The following is an 18080-nucleotide window of genomic DNA, read 5'->3' as shown; positions in this document are numbered from 1 at the left end:
AATGAGATGACCATCTATTGGAAAAAGATCAAGGGTCATTCCAAAGTAGAGGGACCAGACGAAACTGGAAATGACTTAGCTGATCAGCTGGCCAAAACCGGGGCCATCCAAGGGGATCTAATTGAGATTGAGTCCCTGTTGGGGGAAATCCAGGTCACTGCTATCACTAGGTCCCAGACAAATGCTCACAACGACCTTTCAATTGCACAATGGAGTAAGGAGACCCCTGATGCTGATTTGATTACTGCTCAGAAGGGGGATCCAATAATTGGTAAATTTTACCAGCACCTTGAGGACCCTGAGAACTTTCCCCTGACGGATACCGATTACATTGGGAAAGAGGACCTAAGAGTGTTGATGAAATGTCCAAAAATGTTCCGGATCCAAGACGGTTTGTTGGTAAGGAAATCCAAAGCTGGCCATGATCAGTGGGTGGTTCCTACCTCATTCCGAAGCCTGATGTTAAGTCACGCCCATGATGCGGCCACCGCCGGTCATAGGGGGTTTCACACAACATTGGAAATCTTAAGAGAGGTTGCATACTGGCCACACATGGGCCAGGACCTCAACCAATATTTGAAGGGTTGTCTTGTGTGTGCACAATTTCAGCCGACATCCCTCACACACCGGGCACCTTTACAAAAGAGGGGAATGACACTGCCATGGTCAGATTTACAAATCGACTTTGTAGGCCCTGTGATTCGCTCGGCTAGGGGGAATAAGTACATGTTGACCGTGACATGCTTGTTTACCAAGTGGGTGGAATGTCTCCCAGCCCCAAATTGCAAGGCAGAAACTGCAGCTGCCTTGATGATTAACCACATCTTTTCCCGTTTTGGTCTACCTCAAAGGATTGAGTCAGACAGAGGAAGCCACTTTACCAGTGAAGTAATGACAAAGATGTGGGAGATACTGGGGGTCAAGAGAAAGCTGCATATTGCTTATAGACCAGCTTCTTCTGGGGCAGTAGAGAGATATAACCGGACAATTGTGAGCATATTAAAGAAGTTTGTGGCAGATTCTGGGCCAAGTTGGGATATCCGATTACCTCTGGTCCTAATGGCCATCAGATCTACCCCTTCATCTGCAACCAAAATGTCACCATTTGAGTTGATGACTGGGCGCAAGATGGTGCTTCCGCAGCATTTGCTCTACAGGACCCAAGAGCAGACACTGATAAATGCCTCCACTACTCATGAGTATGTAGAGAATTTAAGGAAACACCTCCAACATGCTTTTGCTTATGCTCAGCGGAATCTAGAAAGATCGACTGATAGCATGAAGACCCATTATGACCTGAAAACTTCCAGGAAGGAATATCAGGTGGGAGACCGGGTCTATCTATACAACTTCCAAAGGAACCAGGCCAAGCAGCGCAAATTTTTGCCTACATGGAAGGGACCCTTTGAGATCGTCGATAAGATCTCCCCTGTGGCCTACAAGATCCGCATCCCCAAAGGTGGTTCGGCAGAGGGGGAAGACAAGTGGGTCCACATAAACCAGTTGAAATGTTGCCATCCCAGGCACACTCTGCAACAACTGGAGGAATCCTCTGGAATCCTAGCGGGTACTGTATCAGACTAATTCAGTTCCAATCATAAAACCTACCACATCTAGTCTCTAAAATATTGTGATTTACATGAAACTGTCTCTAGTGATGCTGTTTTTTTTTTTTCAAAATAAGAATGTAATATTTCGTTACGATGAAATGCATATGCTGCCCCACTATCTCAACAGTGGTGGAAAAAAAAATCGTCTATGAGTAGGTATTGCCGCTCTTCCTTTGTCGTCCTAGGAGAAAGAAGACCTGGAGACGGGCCAAGGAGGACGATCCGGAGACCGGGAGCAGAGACGCAACGGGCCCGGGGTACCGCCCAATACTCCCATCAGGACCGGCGAGGAGAACCGATCGATCAGTACCGGATGGAGAAGAAGATGCTGAACTGTGCCATCTACAGAAGAGGAAGAAGATTATGCGGACAGACCGGTGCATGGGTCAAAACCCTTGTGCACGCGACTCCCCATCGACTCAAATTCAAAGTGCAGTCGCGTGGGGGGGACTTGTTGGGTGTCCTGACCCACGTTTAAGCTATCCTGCTACAACATTTGGTGCTGTGGGCTTAGGAAATTCAAGATGGCGGAAAACCCACATGTGCGCCGAAATCCAGGAAAGCTGCGCAGTTTGTGCGCCCACCAAAATGGTTGCCTCACTTGCCACCCACCAGTGCGAGAATGAAAGGCCGGGTTGCCATGAGGGAAATGGGTTGCCAAAGGAAAAACAGTAGCGCCGGTTAGCTTCAAAGCGCTTTAAAACCACCATTGGACTACCCGCACAGTAGTCTGAAACCATTGGGAATGGCAATGCTGATTGCCAAATGCAACCTAGAAGTGTGGGGAATTCATTTCTTAAATCCCAAAAATGAGTGCAGTACCAGTACTCACCACTATCCAAAAGCCGGCGTTTTAAAACCACTCTGTGAGTTTTTCTGAAGGCAAGCAAAATGCCTATTTCAAACCTTGCAACATGTGCAAAATATTCACTGAACACCAGCAGACATTTGGCAGAATGGAGTTTTGTGTGCCTACAAAATCTGGGAAATGAAGAGCCCAAAAACAATGCTTATAACAAAAATGCTATGGAGTCAGCAGCTTAAGCCTAACTGCAACTGGATTTAAAACCACTAAAATCGAAAATGTTTAGATTAAATGAGTGACCTATGTTTGGTGTCACATGCCTTGGTAACTGTTGAAATGTCATAGTTTTGCACTTAGAATCAGCATTCTAGCTGCATGTGTAAAATTACAAGTTATTTTAAAAGCAACAAAAAGTTAGCTGAAGGTCTGGCTTAAGGAACTTGATTTTGCCTAGCAACTACCCATCAGGAGTGAAACTTGAGTCACCACTGTGTTCCCAGGCCAACCTTCCTTTTGCTGCCCAAGCTAAGGATATGCCATCCATCTGATAATTGAATTATCTGTGCTCTGCAAGAGAGTGAACAAAGCCCTCTTCACTCAGGCAAAGGTTTTTATTACCGCAGTCGTAAATTGTAGCTTCCTCTTGGCAGGAGCTGGGAGGAGCACTGCCTGTGAGAAGCAAGCTGGCTTGGCAGAAACTGGAAAGACTGGTTTCTGTACCATGTGACCTGAAAAGACACACCCCTGCAGCAAGGATATGGTTTTATAAAAAGATGAATAACTCATAGAGCGGACATGTGAAAATTTTATAAATGATACCATAATTCTTGTGATTTTTCTGCCCACAGTTTAAGACGTGGTAGGAACCGGTGGTATGTTCGGGGGGGTTTTAGCGGAAAAGTGGATATTACTCTAAATGTGTGCATGTTAAAAATCTGAAACTTCATCAGTTAATGTCCCTACCCCCTGCACACATGTATGTAAAGTTGGGTCCATGTCGGAAATTGAAAAAGCAGTTAAAAAGTGAAATATGTGCCAGTTCTGAATGCAAGCTCCCAGGAAGAGCAGAGTTTGAACAGGGGATACCTCCTGTGATGCATGATGGGTGCATATGATTTTAAAACAATATGTACCTCTGCAAATATGTATTTGTTTCAAATCTAGATTTGTGTGTAAGTTGACAGGAGGAGTAGACTTTCTGCAGGCTGTAAAATGACATCAATCTGACTCACAGTTCAGTTTGCCAATCAAGCGGAGGAATGGAAGTTTGACCAATTAGAAGCTGAGAGAGAGGTAGGGTCAGTGATGCTAGAACACACCCACATTCTAAACACATAAAAGCAGACAGACAGGACAGATAGGGACCTTCAAAATCCATCTGCCGCTGGAAGCCCTGCCGGAAAAATCCATACTTACCTCCATCAAACTCCAGAAAGCCAAACTAGAGACTTCAATCTATCCAGAGCAGAGAGACCCAAAGAACCGGTGCCTAGCAGAGACCAGACCCCTGTGAGCAGTTCCAGAGGCCAGGCGCTGTGAGCAGAACCCGGAAAGACCTGACCAGACTGAAGTCCGTGACCAAGTCGCTTTCCTGTTCAAAATCTCTTGTGAGTACTTAGCAAAACTCAGAACACATCTCTTAGTTTAAATTCATCTAATTCAATCTATTTAACCTAAGTAGAACTGCCTCCTAGCTGTCACCTGTCATTCTAGCTGCAAAAATTTGTCACTTGTCATTTTGAAAAAGTGTGCGTTTAAAATTTACAAAACCAAAAACGACCTTTACTAAATTACTCATATCTCCGCAACCGTTTGGGCTAGAGACTTGCAATAACTTTCATTTGGAAGCTGAGATCCCAGGCTTTTCTAGGACCCCAAAACGGTAGAGATAGTCCTTGCGGTTCCTTTGTAATAGCGCTCGGCGCATCCGCGAATTTTACCGCGATTTGCAATTTCTTCACATGTAAAAACTGCTGCTGTTTGCTTTCCATTGGCCAGAAATTCGTTTAACCTGCTAACTATCCCTGCATCATTGCTAGTGTGAGCCTGGACTAATATTAACTAGATACCACTCACCCTGAACCTCTATAAGGGAATTAAAAGCAAATTTAGCATATTTCTCATTCATTGCCAGCACATATCCAAGCATTGCCTGTGTTTTCAAAACTCCTATCTGTTTTCTGTAAGCTTGCTGGGATTGAACTGAATTACAGTTGATTGCATTTCTGAGGACTGTGTGTTTTCCTTCCATTTCCTTGCATTGCATAAAGAGGGGGGGAGGGAATAGCCCGAGAAAAGTGATTACATTGTCTGGTTGAATCATATTGCGTATTTTCTGTACTGCATTCATTGAATATTGCATCCACCTGAGCTACATAAAGCATCCTCTACCACATTATACTTTTGTTCCTATTTACCAGTGTGTTACCTTATCCATTCATGTCAACTCATTAGTGATTATAAGAAGAGTGCTAGTGCCAGATTCTCCGTTGTTGATCTTTATCATATCAGATTAAGTGTGCTATTCAATTATTAATTTATTATAAAGTGGGATATATATACCTATTGTTTAAATTATCAAATAAACCTTTTAACTTGCAAAACAGAACTACTTCTTGGCTCAGTGGGGTCAGGGGGATTCCAAGAGAGGGGTGTTATATAAGGGTAGTCATCCAGAACGCATGAACTGGACCTAAAGATATATCAATAAGGGTTTTCATTCAGTATTCTAGACTAGGCGTTAACTTGGCTGTAGTGCTGAATTGAATCCTCTTACAAAGGCGATATTTCCCTGATCCCCTTCCACCAACGTATCCATTCTTCCCACACTTCAACCAGTTTCTGGGGTTCTTTGTGTCCCCGTGTTATTTCCTGCTCAATCTTTAGCTGCTTCCCCTGTAGGTTGATTGGGGTCTCCTGACCCACTATTCTTTTGTGTTTAGCAGTGTTCCTGTGGCCCTTCAGGGTTTCTTATTCTCTCTGGCTCTCTCAGGGTCCCTGTGAACCTTCTGGGTGGAGATTCATTCTGGCTGCTCAGACTCCCATCACCCCTTGTCTGCTTGTGGTCTCTCCTGCTCTTTGGTTCTCTGTGCAATTGGACCAGTTTCTGGGGTTTCTGATGTCCCCATGTTATTTCCTGCTCTCTATGTTGGTATTTCCCATGTAAGTCTATTGGGTTCTCCTGCTCCACTATTGTATTGAGTTCAACAATTTTGTTGTGACCTTTCTGAGGTTCTGACTCTCTCTGTTTATCTCAGGTCCCTGTTACCCTCCTGGGTGGTTAGCCATTCAGGTTCCCTCCACCCCTAATCTGCTTGGTCTCTCTCTCGCTCTTTGGGTTCTCTGGGAACCTTTGTTGCGGTTAGGGTCTTGTTACCAGAAATTAAATCACTGTTTCACTGCACTGGCTGACAAATGTTTAGCTTGAACATGTATGCACAATTCCTTTTGTTAATGATTCAGAATAGAACACAACTGGCATGTGTTTCGATCTTCTGGGTCTTTTTCTAGGCGATCAGATGGTTACAGCGCAAATACATAACACCTCTGTAAATGTGTGTCCCTGAGCCAATAATAAACCAATCTCTTGAGAGTGAATGATAACACTTGAGCTTCCATTGTATGTGACCTCACAAAAGCCTTTCAGCACAAATAGAGCTCTGGTATTGTTGTGGGACAGGTAAACCAAAGGTTTTATGTTTTAACGGATGATTGGATACTTTTTGCATCACACAGGCTTAAACGAGTTTGTGTGGTCACATACAATGGACTCTCAAGTGTTATCATTCACTCTCAGCAGGTTGAAACACGTGTCGGCTGTGTTCTGTTCTGAATTATTAAACAAATACATTGTGTTTATATGTTCAAGATATACATTTGTTAGCCAGCACAGTGAAACAGTGATTTCATTTCTGTATGCCTTATTATTGAATTCTGGTTAGGCACCGGATCTCTCTCGATTACTGACACCTGCAGTAGGCCTCTAATTATTCTATGGGGAGAGCTCATGGGACTCTGTTTCTATTTGCCTTTTTGTTTCATTTAGTTAGGGACTTGTTTCCCTCTCTCTTGCTACTTGTCTTCTCTTTCTTGCACCCGTTCACCTGGGCAACCTGCATACCTGTGGCATGGTGGTTCTTGCTCCAGGGAAGGTCAGTCACAGTTTTGGCGATGGCATCCTGCTTTGCTCACTGTTCCTCGTTATTGGAAGTGTACAGTATTCCTCTTTCGACGGCTTCGCCAGGCTCCTGTTCCTCTCTAGCTGTCGGATTAAGAGCGGAGTATCTCGTGTGCCCGTTGACTCGGGACTCAACGTCTCTTGAAGGGGTCCAAGCCCACCACTTCTGATACATGGTTGTGCTTCCCAGTCTCCGGAGCTCCTCACAGCTTTGCTTTCTCCGGCCTTGCACGTCTCTTCCATGGATGTATCATGACCCCTTCTGGCATTCTCTCACTTCTGCAATGCTACCGGCTCTGTGGTTCTGCGTGGCTCCTCCCCTGGTGCATGCTCTCATGACAGGGAGTCGTCTTGACTCTGCAATTCTCCTCCTCCATCCCAGAGTCCTTGGCTCTTTATTAGTACTACACTCCTCTGAAGGGGTGTGTTCTTCACAAAAGGTGATCAACAGGTAGGGGATTCAGCATTACCTTGTGCCAAACTCTGAGAGGTTTTGTCCTCTCTATTAACTTCCATATAGACGAAAAGTCCATTTTGTATGATGAGTACCCTATTTGAACGGCAGTCCTTGTCCCCTATAGGGGAGTCACTCCGAGTGAGGTCCTGCTTTTCCAAACCCCTAGGGACGGTTTTGCTGAGCGGGTTCACCTCCCCAGCCTCAAAGAGGGTGGCGTTACCTAGGGAAGAAGGGATGAATTCACTCGATTGGTTACATACCACTCCCGTTAAACAGGAGTTCTCCTCTTCCCAGGCTGCTGTTCCTCTGAGGTTACCATTTTCCCAGACCCACACAGATGTGTCTTCCTTTTCTACAAAGGTCTCCCAGGAGGATAAGGGAGAGTACTTATTCAAAGGATTTTCCCGCAGGAAGTTGGGTTAAGATACCCAGAATGGTAGGGAAGTCTGTACCTATTTCGATTTCCTCTGGTAGGCCTGGTACCACTGCAACTCTTACCCTGGTGGGACAACCTCTAACCTCTAGTGTAAGGGGAATTTCGGGACAGGTCTATACATTCCCCTAAACAGAGTAGATTTTTACAAATCCTTCCCTTTTTACATCTTCGGGGTAGACTAAGTCTGGCCGTATAATGGTTTGTTTTCTCTCTGAGTCAATTAGAACTCTTGCCCATATGTCATTAATTCAGACTGTTTCTTGAGTGTGTAAGGGTGCAGGGGTGCAGTAGCAAATCTCTGCCTCTTTCAGACTTTATTCCTTTTCTTCTAACTCTCTTGACCATTCATCCGCCCCTACGCATACTATTTCCATGGGCTCCTCAAAGAGGTTTTTGGGACAGGCTCGGATGAAATGACCCTTTTCACCACAGGAGAAACATGTGGACATGGTGGAAAAAAGAGGTTTCCCCATTCCAATGTCTTCCCTGGGGTCATCCTTTGTATTACCACTGGGGGAAATAAAGGTTGTCCGAAAGTCTTTTCCTTTGGGTTTGGTCTAATAGGAAAGAGTTTTTCAGGTCTTCTATAGGCTTTGACAAAAAATACTCTACTAGGTGCCTTATGCTCCCTTCTGGGTTCTACCAGCTTCCCTGCATTCTTAATATATTGAAATGCCTCGGAGTGGGACTGGGCTATCTGAATATCGATGTTTGGGAACTATTGGTGTTGCCAGAGTACTGCACTCTGGAGAGATGGAGGTAAAGCGTTAATAAACTGCTCCAGTGAGACAGCCTCTAATATACCTGGTAGGGTTTTCTTCCCAGCAATTGGCTAAGGAGATGTTGTATTCATCTGGCTAATTCCATCAGACTTCCATTGGGAAGCAACTGGGTTTTCAGGAATTTCAGTTGGAGGAAGGTTTTGATTTGTTCTACTTGCTCTAACAGGGCAGTGTTTACATTTTGATAGGAGATTGTTCCTTGGGAGTAGATGATCTGATAGGACACTTGTAATTCATTCTCCCCCAGTAGAGCAGTTAAATCTCAAACTTTAAGGGTCTCATCCTATTGGACCCGGGGGGCTAGCCTTTCAGAGTTTGTAAAAAAGGCACCTAGATATCCTCCCTAATAGAGTGTTTGTAAGACCCTGTGTGGGAGGACCCAGTGACTTTGGCATACCCCTATTTGGTAGAGGCTCTCCTGGTGAAATTGGTTGGCCCAGGCTTGATTTTCAAAGATCCTCGCCAGGAGTGTCTCGAGTGATGCCATTTTGATTTATTTATTTTGAGGCAGGGATTTCTATATCAAAAATGTTATCAGAGAGAGGGGACTCAAGCTCTTCTTCATCCTCTGAATCAATTGGAGTTTATCAGAGAGGGCTGTAGGCCCCTGTTTCTCCAATGTTGCATGTTTAGGGGTTGCTCACAAAGGTGGTTTATCACAGTGTCCTATTGTTGGAAGATGGTCAATGCGTTTGGCCATACGATCTGAGGGAGAGTCTGACTCTGTGTTAGTAACTCAAATCCCAGCACTAACACCATACATGGCAAATCAGCAGAAGGACTCGGACCAGAAGACCTAGGTACACACACTTTTTTTTAATTAGAAGGAAATATGTCTTACTATCCCTATTGCAAAAAAACAAAAATAGTCCTTTTGTCCAAACCTATCCACCAAACTTCCCTACCACTTATCAAAACATAACAGAAATATAGAGAGTGTCTTGTACTCTCTGTTCTCCATAGAGGCTTCTCAGTCTTTGCAGGACACCCTCCTGGATCTGGATCCGATAATGTATTTAACAAAAATGTCCTTTCAAGGCACAAGAGTTCTTGCCATTCTTATCACAAAATTCCTTTATAGATTCCAAAAGAATGTATTAATCTCAAGTCCCTGAGCTTACACCAAAACCAATCTTCTTTATGTGGTGGGATATTTCCCTGATCTCCTTCCACCAACCTGTCTGTTGTTTCCACACTTTTACCAGTTTCCGGGCTTTCTGGTGTCCCCATGTTATTTCCTGCTAACCCAATCAGTGCTTCCCCTGTCGGTCGATTGGATTCTCCTGACCCACTATTCTATTGTCTTTAGCAGTGTTCTTGTGACCCTTCTGGGTTACCGGCTCTCTAACTGGTTCTTTAGGTCTGTTTGGCCCATGTCTGCTTGGTCTCTCTCTCTCTCCTCGTTTCTGTGGGACCCTCTGTTCCAGTTAGGGTCTTGTTCCCTACTCGCTCGCTACTTCTCTTCTCTTGCTCTCCCTCATTCATCTGGGCAACCTATGTACCTGTGGTGTGGAGGTCCTTACTACAGAGAGGGTCAGTCTCGGTAGCAGCAGTGGGATCCTGCTTTGCTCCATGCTCGTCATTATTGGATGTGGGCAGTCTTCCCTTTCTGCTGGTCGATCGAGTCTCAGCATTTCTGATACGTGGTTGAGCAACCCGGTCTCCTCAGCTCCCCGTAGCCTTCCCTCTTCCAGCATTACACATCTCTTCCAGGGACATATCGCGCCCCCTCTGGTGTTCTTTCACTTCTGCAGTGCCACCAGCTCTGCAGCTTTGCGCTGCTCCTCTCCAGGTACACGGTTTCACAACAGGGGGTTGTCTTGACTCTGGGTTTCTCCTCTTCCATTCCAGGGTCCTCAGCTTTTTTTGTCCTCCACTCTTTAGGAGGGGTGTGTTCTTGACCACCGGTGATCCAACAGGTAGGGGATTCAGCATTACATTGTGCCAAACACTTAGTGTTTTTGTTCTCTCCATTAACTCCGGGAAATGCGGAAAGTACATTTTGTCATGAACTTCAGATCACGCCCCTTTTGGACCTCCTGGTCCTTGTCTCAACGGGGCTTACATTCCGTACTACTTCCAACATGGCCGTCCAGAGCTGAAGCCCTTGCTCACTCCATGCGCTGAACGCGGCGTGATCTATTTATAGACCACGCCTTCCGCGGCTCCACGCGTCTCAATGCTATTGCAGAGTAGCCTCAAACGTGTGTTCGTAGCTCGCGCTATTGTTTCTTTTATCCCAGTGCTATTACCCGCTCCTGACCCTTTCCCCCTTCCTGATTCCGAGCATTACTAGCCTTTCCTAGACTCCCAGATTCCTGGACTCAGCGCTCCCAGAACTAAACGCTACCTGGAACCAGACGAGACTCGAGCAGCGCTGTTCAAGACCAGGAGCATTCGCAAGAAGGCAGCGATCGAAGACACCAGCAAACACCGGACCCAGGTGAGAAGGGGGGAACTCCTTGACAGTTTGAGACGCCACCCGATCGAACCTAAAAACGAGATGGAAGCCGCTGTGCAGGACTTAATGCGACGCATGCAAGAATTATCAACCGAGGTTCAAAATCTTAAGGCGGAAAACGCTGCGCTCAAACAATTGGTCTTATCCCAGGATTCTGCTACAAAGGAGGGTGCCCTGTTGGGCGGTATTGTTGACAAGTATGATGGTTCGGCAAAAACACTTCGCGGATTCCTGGATTCATGCCTGGTCCACTTTACCTTTAAGCCCTATTATTTCTCGACTCCAAGGGCTAAGGTGGGTTTCATCATATCCCACCTTTCCGGCAACGCCTTAACTTGGGCAACACCCCTTGTTAACTCCGGCGATGCCCTCCTAGACGACTATGATGGGTTCATACAGACCCTAAAAGGCATGTTTGACCGTCCTGAGCAGGTCTATACTGCCCAAGAACGCTTGCTGGACTTTCAACAGGGCTCCCAAGATATGCTCACTTATGTGACCAGATTTAAACAATTGGCTAAGGAAGCAGACTGGTCCTCTGAGGCTAGTTTTACCCTGTTCAGGAGAGGCCTGAACGATGAGATCAAGGATGAACTGGCCAGGGTGGCCAGACCAAATTCATTCCAAACACTAATGGACCTGGCCTTGCAAATCGACTTTCGTATCCAGGAAAGGAAGGCTGAAAGGAAGAAATCCAAGGGAAACCCACCCAAGACGTCCTTTGAGAGCACAGCCAGAACGGACGCAAACCCAAATCCAGCCCCAGAACCTGAACCCATGCAAATTGGAGCCTTTCGTGGACCCATATCACCTCAAGAAAGATTGAGAAGGATCCATACGGGTTTGTGTATGTGTTGTGCTTCAGACAAACATTTGGTCAGGGAATGTCCTCTGGCACCTCCTCGGCGTTCGGGAAATGCCAGCTCCCGATCTTAAATGGAGCAGAGATTCGGGAGAGAGATGTTTGCTCCACATCAATTCCATCCTTGAACTCTCCTGGACAAAACAGTTTGGTGATAGTACAGGCCTTCCTGTCGCCCTCCAAAGACAAGACCTATCCCATTCTGGCCTTGGTGGACTGCGGAGCTATGGGAATTTTCATTGATCAAGACTGGGTTGTTAGTCATCATATTCTGTACGAGACACGAAACACCATGCAGCCGGTGGAAGCAATTGACGGAAGACCCCTCTCTTCAGGACCCATAAACCTGCAGACTAAAGAGATCCAACTTGCCATAAACCATCATCAGGAGCGGATTACATTCGACATCATTAAGTCAGCCCATTACCCCATGGTTTTGGGAATGCCCTGGTTACAAAAGCACAATCCGTATATCAATTGGACAGCAGGATCATTATTCCTGGGCTCAGAGTTCTGTATGTCCCACTGTGTATCCCTGGACCCCTCCTCGATAACTTCTAAAGAACCACCAAGAGACCAAGAAACACCACTCATGGTTTCCAATATCATACAAGTTCCAGAGGCCTATCAGCGATATGCTGATGTATTTTCTACTGCCATAGTCCAAGCCTTACCCCCTCACAGGCCCGAAGACTGTGCCATAGATACGGATCCCTCAGCTGTAATTCCCTTCGGCAGAATGTTCATTCTTTCCGAACCAGAGAAAAAGGCCCTTCAGGAATACCTAGACACTAATCTTGAAAACGGCACCATAAGACCCTCGAAATCTCCAGCGGGTGCTTCGTTGTTCTTCGTTCCCAAGAAGGATACCAAGGAACTCAGACCTTGCCTCGACTATCGAGGCTTAAATCAATGCACCCTCAAAGATCGGTACCCACTGCCCCTGATCTCGGATATCCTGGAAGCTGTGAGAGGAGCCGTAATATTCACCAAATTGGATCTCAGGGGTGCCTACCATTTGATCCGTATCCGGGAAGGAGACGAGTGGAAGACCGCCTTTAGAACACCCTTTGGCCACTACGAGTACCTGGTCATACCCTTTGGACTAGCCAATGCCCCAGCAGTATTCCAATGTTTTATGGATAGGGTGTTCTCTGATATGTTGTTTCTCTTCGTCATTGTCTATCTGGACGACATATTGATTTTTTCCAAGGACCCTCTGAAGCATGAAAGACATGTTAAGGCAGTTCTACAAAGACTCCAGGAACATCACCTCTTAGCCAAGCCTGAAAAATGTTTGTTTCACGTTACCTCTGTGCACTATCTGGGATTTATCCTTAGTCCAGAGGGGATTGGCATGGACCCTTCAAAAGTAAAGGCCATTCTCGCCTGGCCTACCCCCACGCCCGTGAAACAAATCCAATCCTTCCTAGGACTAGCCAATTTCTACTAAAAGTTCATAGCCACCTTTTCCGAGATTGTGCAACCTATAGTGGCTCTGCTAAAGAAGGATACCCCATTTGTCTGGTCAACATTACAAGAAACTGCATTCCAGCGTTTGAAGACCGAGTTCACACAAGCTCCCACTTTGGCTCAACCCCATACAAGTCGACCCTTTTTAGTGGAAACGGATGCCTCTAATTACGCTATAGGAGCAGTGTTGAAGCAGAAAATGGAGGACGATTTGGAACACCCCGTTGCTTATCTTTCAAGAACCTTAACTCCGAGTGAAACACACTACTCCGTCCTGGAAAAGGAACTCTTAGGCATTCGCCAAGCCTTCACTGAATGGCGACACCTACTTCTGGGAGCCAGACATCCTGTCCAAGTCCGTACTGATCATCGAAACCTTCAGATTCTACAGTCACTGGAGTGCAGGAACAGTCATCAGGCACGTTGGGCCTACTTTTTTGCCCAGTATCAGTTCCACATAACTCATGTCCCTGGATCACAGAACCTGATCGCTGACGCCTTGTCTCACCGTCCTGACTAGGTGACCACTGAAGATAAGGCATTTCCTAAAATGTTTTCTCCCACAATCTTCGTAGCCCAAGCAGTTGATCTCCTGGAAGAAGTCTGATCGCAAACCCAATCCTCTGAAATATGGAAGGACATTTCAACAAGAAATCACTGGAAATTAAGAGCCAAGGAAGGCTACTTATTCAAGGACAATGCACTACTCATTCCTACACAGAAGTTACAGCAAAAAAAGTATAAACCTTTGTCATGACACACTCCATGTCGGGCACCAAGGTATCACCAACACCCTCCGTCTTATACAGAGACAGTTCTGGTGGCCTAAAATGAAGTCTGACATACAGCAATACATCCAGGCTTGTATAACCTGTGCCCAAAATAAACATGATAACAAAAGACTGGCGGGTCTTCTTCTGCAGCCCACTCTAAACCATGGGAAATCATCACTACAGACTTCATAGTGGAGTTACCACCTTCCCGAGGATATACTACCATCATGGTCAGCATAGATCTGTTTACCTATATGGCCCATTTTATGCCACTGATGAAACTACCCTCCTCTTCAGAGCTAGCTGGAATATTTCTGGAACACATATTCCGACTACATGGGCTTCCTTCCAAGATCATATCTGACCGGGGTCCCCAATACATTTCACAATTCTGGAAACACCTCTGTCGGGTACTAGGAATCCAACATGCCCACTCTTCAGGATATCACCCCCAAACCAACGGAGCCACAGAATGTGCAAATCAGACCCTGGAACAATATCTCTGATGTTTCGCTACCAAGAAGGTCCAGGATGACTGGTCTCTCCTGATACCCGTTGCGGAATTCGCTTACAACAACTCCGAACACTCAGCGCTACAGACCAGCCCTTTTTATTGTAGTCAGGGGTTCCATCCATCGGTTTTACCCTCGGTTCTTTCTTAGCCTACACCAGTACCTACTGTTGACTCCTGGATCAAAACTCTTATCAACATTCACCGGGAGGCTAAAGAACACTTAGAGAAAGCCAGATTACAGACCAAGAGGTATGCGGATTCCAAGAGAAGACCAGGTCCTTCCTATACGGTCGGTGACGGAGTGTGGTTGTCATCAAAACTACTCCCCCGACACTTGCGACCAAACAAGCTGGCTCCCCGCTACTATGGTCCATTTCCCATCAAGGAGATTATCAATCCTGTCTCATATCAAATCAAGCTACCTGACTCCAGGAAAATAATTCATCCAGTTTTTCGCACATCCCTATTGAAGCCCTATATCCAATCCTCTCGAAAATCCAGTAGACCCCCTCCTCTACTGGTTGACAACCAACTGGAATATGAGGTGTCCCGACTTTGTGACTCCAGGTATAAGCGGGGCCATCTTCAATACCTAGTGGAGTGGAAAGGATATCCTCCTAGCGAAAGGACCTGGGAACCTGTTTCAAATATCAAGGCTCCTCGGTTGCTCAGAAGATTTCACCTAATACACCCGGGCAAACCTGGAGGAAAAGGCCTTCGGAGGAGGCATGCTGTCATGAACTTCAGATCACGCCCCTTTTGGACCTCCTGGTCCTTGTCTCAACGGGGCTTACATTCCGTACTACTTCCAACATGGCCGTCCAGAGCTGAAGCCCTTGCTCGCTCCATGCGCTGAACGCGGCGTGATCTATTTATAGACCACTCCTTCCATGGCTCTGCGCGTCTCAATGCTATTGCAGAGTAGCCTCAGATGTGTGTTTGTAGCTTGCGGTATTGTTTCCTTTATCCCAGTGCTATTACCCACTCCTGACCCTTTCCCCCTTCCTGATTCCGAGCATTACTAGCCTTTCCTAGACTCCCAGATTCCTGGACTCCGCGCTCCCGGAACTAAACGCAACCTGGAACCAGACGAGACTCGAGCAGCGCTGTTCAAGACCAGGAGCGTTCGCAAGAAGGCAGCGATCGAAGACACCGGCAAACACCGGACCCAGGTGAGAAGGGGAGAACTCCTTGACACATTTTGCATAGGGAGTTTCCTATGGGAATGGGAGTGCTTGTCCCCTATAAGGTAGTTACTCCCAGTGAGGTCCCACTGTCCCAAACCCCTAGGGAGGTTTTTGCTGAGCCGCCTTGCCTCCCTACTCTCAAAGTGTGTGGATCCCCCTAGGGAAGAAGAGACAAATTACTCAGATTCGTCACAGTAGACAGAACCCTCCTGAGCATCGTCAGTGTAAGCTTTCCTCATAAACAAACAGGTACAGCATAGGCTGTGCCAGTGCAGGACAGCACAGGCCCAAGTACTGCAATGTCCATTTTATGGGCCACATGCTATGCTCCTACATGCCAGTGTCCACCTAAAGCTCTGTGCTGCCACCACAATTCTCCTTCTGGAAATATATGGTTTAAGAGGGGGACTTGGAATGCTGCTATCTGTGCCTCTCAAATCATTCACTCCCTGGTCCACCATCATGTCCGGCATGGCTGCAAGGCCTGTGTTTGCCAGTGCTCCTCCTCCCAAGGAAAAACGATGGTCCCAATCTACCTGGTCTCAGGGCCTGAAGCTACACACTACCATGGAAATGAGGTTCATGGTAGCGCTCCAACTGCACTGAATACCGACAACCATTGACAGGTGTTCCTAGGTCACATACTATTCAATAGCAGTTTGTCTTAGGTTGAGGTGAGTACAGTTGATGGCCCCATGCCCATGGTGGAGTATTTCAGAAGCGTGTTAGAAATTGAAGTGCTTAAATAATTGTCAGAGATCAGCACCCAAGCGCCCTCCTCAGTGCCCCTCTAGGTCAGAGCAGACGAGAACAGTATGATAACCTTTCGATGAGACCCACACTAACTTAATGAGAATTTTCAGCCATCTATATACATGAGTAGAAAGACTATACAGTCACTCAAAAAGCTGAGCATAAGGAAAGTGAAGCTGCAAATGTTAGATAATCTAGCATTTTAATGACTAGAAGTTGCCAGTTTCATAGATGCCCTGTCATTGAGGCTCCTCCAGCATTCACAGGTGGATGCCAATTCAATCCAATCGAAGACATTTCTATCGGGCATGCACATCCTTAAAGATGCTCAATTGTCCATGTACTAAATAGTACCAGCAAAGGTGTAAAATACAAAAAAGATGTAGCCATCTGACACTACTGATATCATGAGAGGTACATTAACACATTATTGGTGGGGCAAAACCAAACGGCCAATTTGGACAATAATGCTAATGTGGAGAAGAGGTTGAGTAGATAGCTGTTTACTATTTCTAACACAAAAACATATAGTTTGCTGCATCACTAGATATTGAATTATGATGCCTTTATGATGATAGATTGTGCAACCATATTGACCACAAGAGCTCTGAATGCACGGTGGTTGCCCAAGATCACAAGGCTGCATTGCAATGCAACTTCAACACCTTCTGATCAACAAGTGAGTGATGGCTGAACTTTCTATTGCCTCCTCCAATAACATTCTCTGAACCTGAACCAAATTGTGCCCATCTCACTCTGCCTTCCTTGACTCACCTATTGTACATCTTGCATTGCATTGTGTGCCCGTGTTTGATTTTCAAATCTAGGTGTGTGTGTTATCAATATCTTGCACCCCACTTTTGCATTGTATTTTGTGCTCCTGTTTAATTTTTAAATATAGGTGTGTGTTTTCAACATCCTGCACCCCACTTTTTGCATTGCATTTTGAGCCCCAGTTTAATTTTCTGATCTAGTTGTGTGTGTTTTCAACATCTTGCACCCCACATTTTGCATCGCATTTTGTGTCCATGTGTCCATTTTGTACCTACTAGTCTGCCTAGTGAATGGGCTTGGATTGTGCTGTGCAGCCACTCCTCTTTCCTTCAACTATCCTCTGCCAACCTGATGGCACTCACCATCTCTCCTGTCTTCTCTAACTGCTATACTATCACCCACCCTCCCTCTCTCACGTAGTCTGGAAGAAAAAAGCACAAACAATACATACTGACCGCCAACCCTGGCCTACCCATCGCAGACACTTATCTCGGTGCTAATTCCAGACAGGTCCTCACCGACATCCTCTTCTCTGTCCCCCCCCAGATCTATGGACCCCTCATCTCATTTCTACTCTCTCCCCTTTCACATTCTCTCCCATTAATGTTGGCACCAAGTGGGAAGTCCTCTTTGCGGGCTTCGCACCATCTAAACTTCTTCTTTTGGGCAATTTTAACATCCATCTCGACTCTTCCATCACTGCATCCACTCTCTTCAATGACCTCTGCACCTCACTCTCCCTCTTCATTCTCCCTTCTGGTCCAACCCACTTGGATGGACACACTCTTGACGCCCTCATCCACTCTGGTCCCTCACTCTACTCCCCACTGGTCACCCCTCTCTCCTGGTCAGATCACTCTCTTCTCTCCTCCTACCTGGGTCCCTTTGAGCCTCTGACAGCATCTCCCCTGCCCTGCCAACTTTGTTCATGAACATCCATCCTATGAAATGAGTGTCAGCTGCTGCCTTCGCTTCCACTTTCATTCCCCCTCTCTTCCCACCCCAGACTCTACCTC

The sequence above is a fragment of the Ambystoma mexicanum genome, chromosome 4q (assembly GCF_040938575.1).
Source record: "Ambystoma mexicanum isolate Mex_15411 chromosome 4q, UKY_AmexF1_1, whole genome shotgun sequence".
Lineage (NCBI taxonomy): Eukaryota > Metazoa > Chordata > Amphibia > Caudata > Ambystomatidae > Ambystoma > Ambystoma mexicanum.
Note: the sequence above shows the minus strand (reverse complement) of the source record.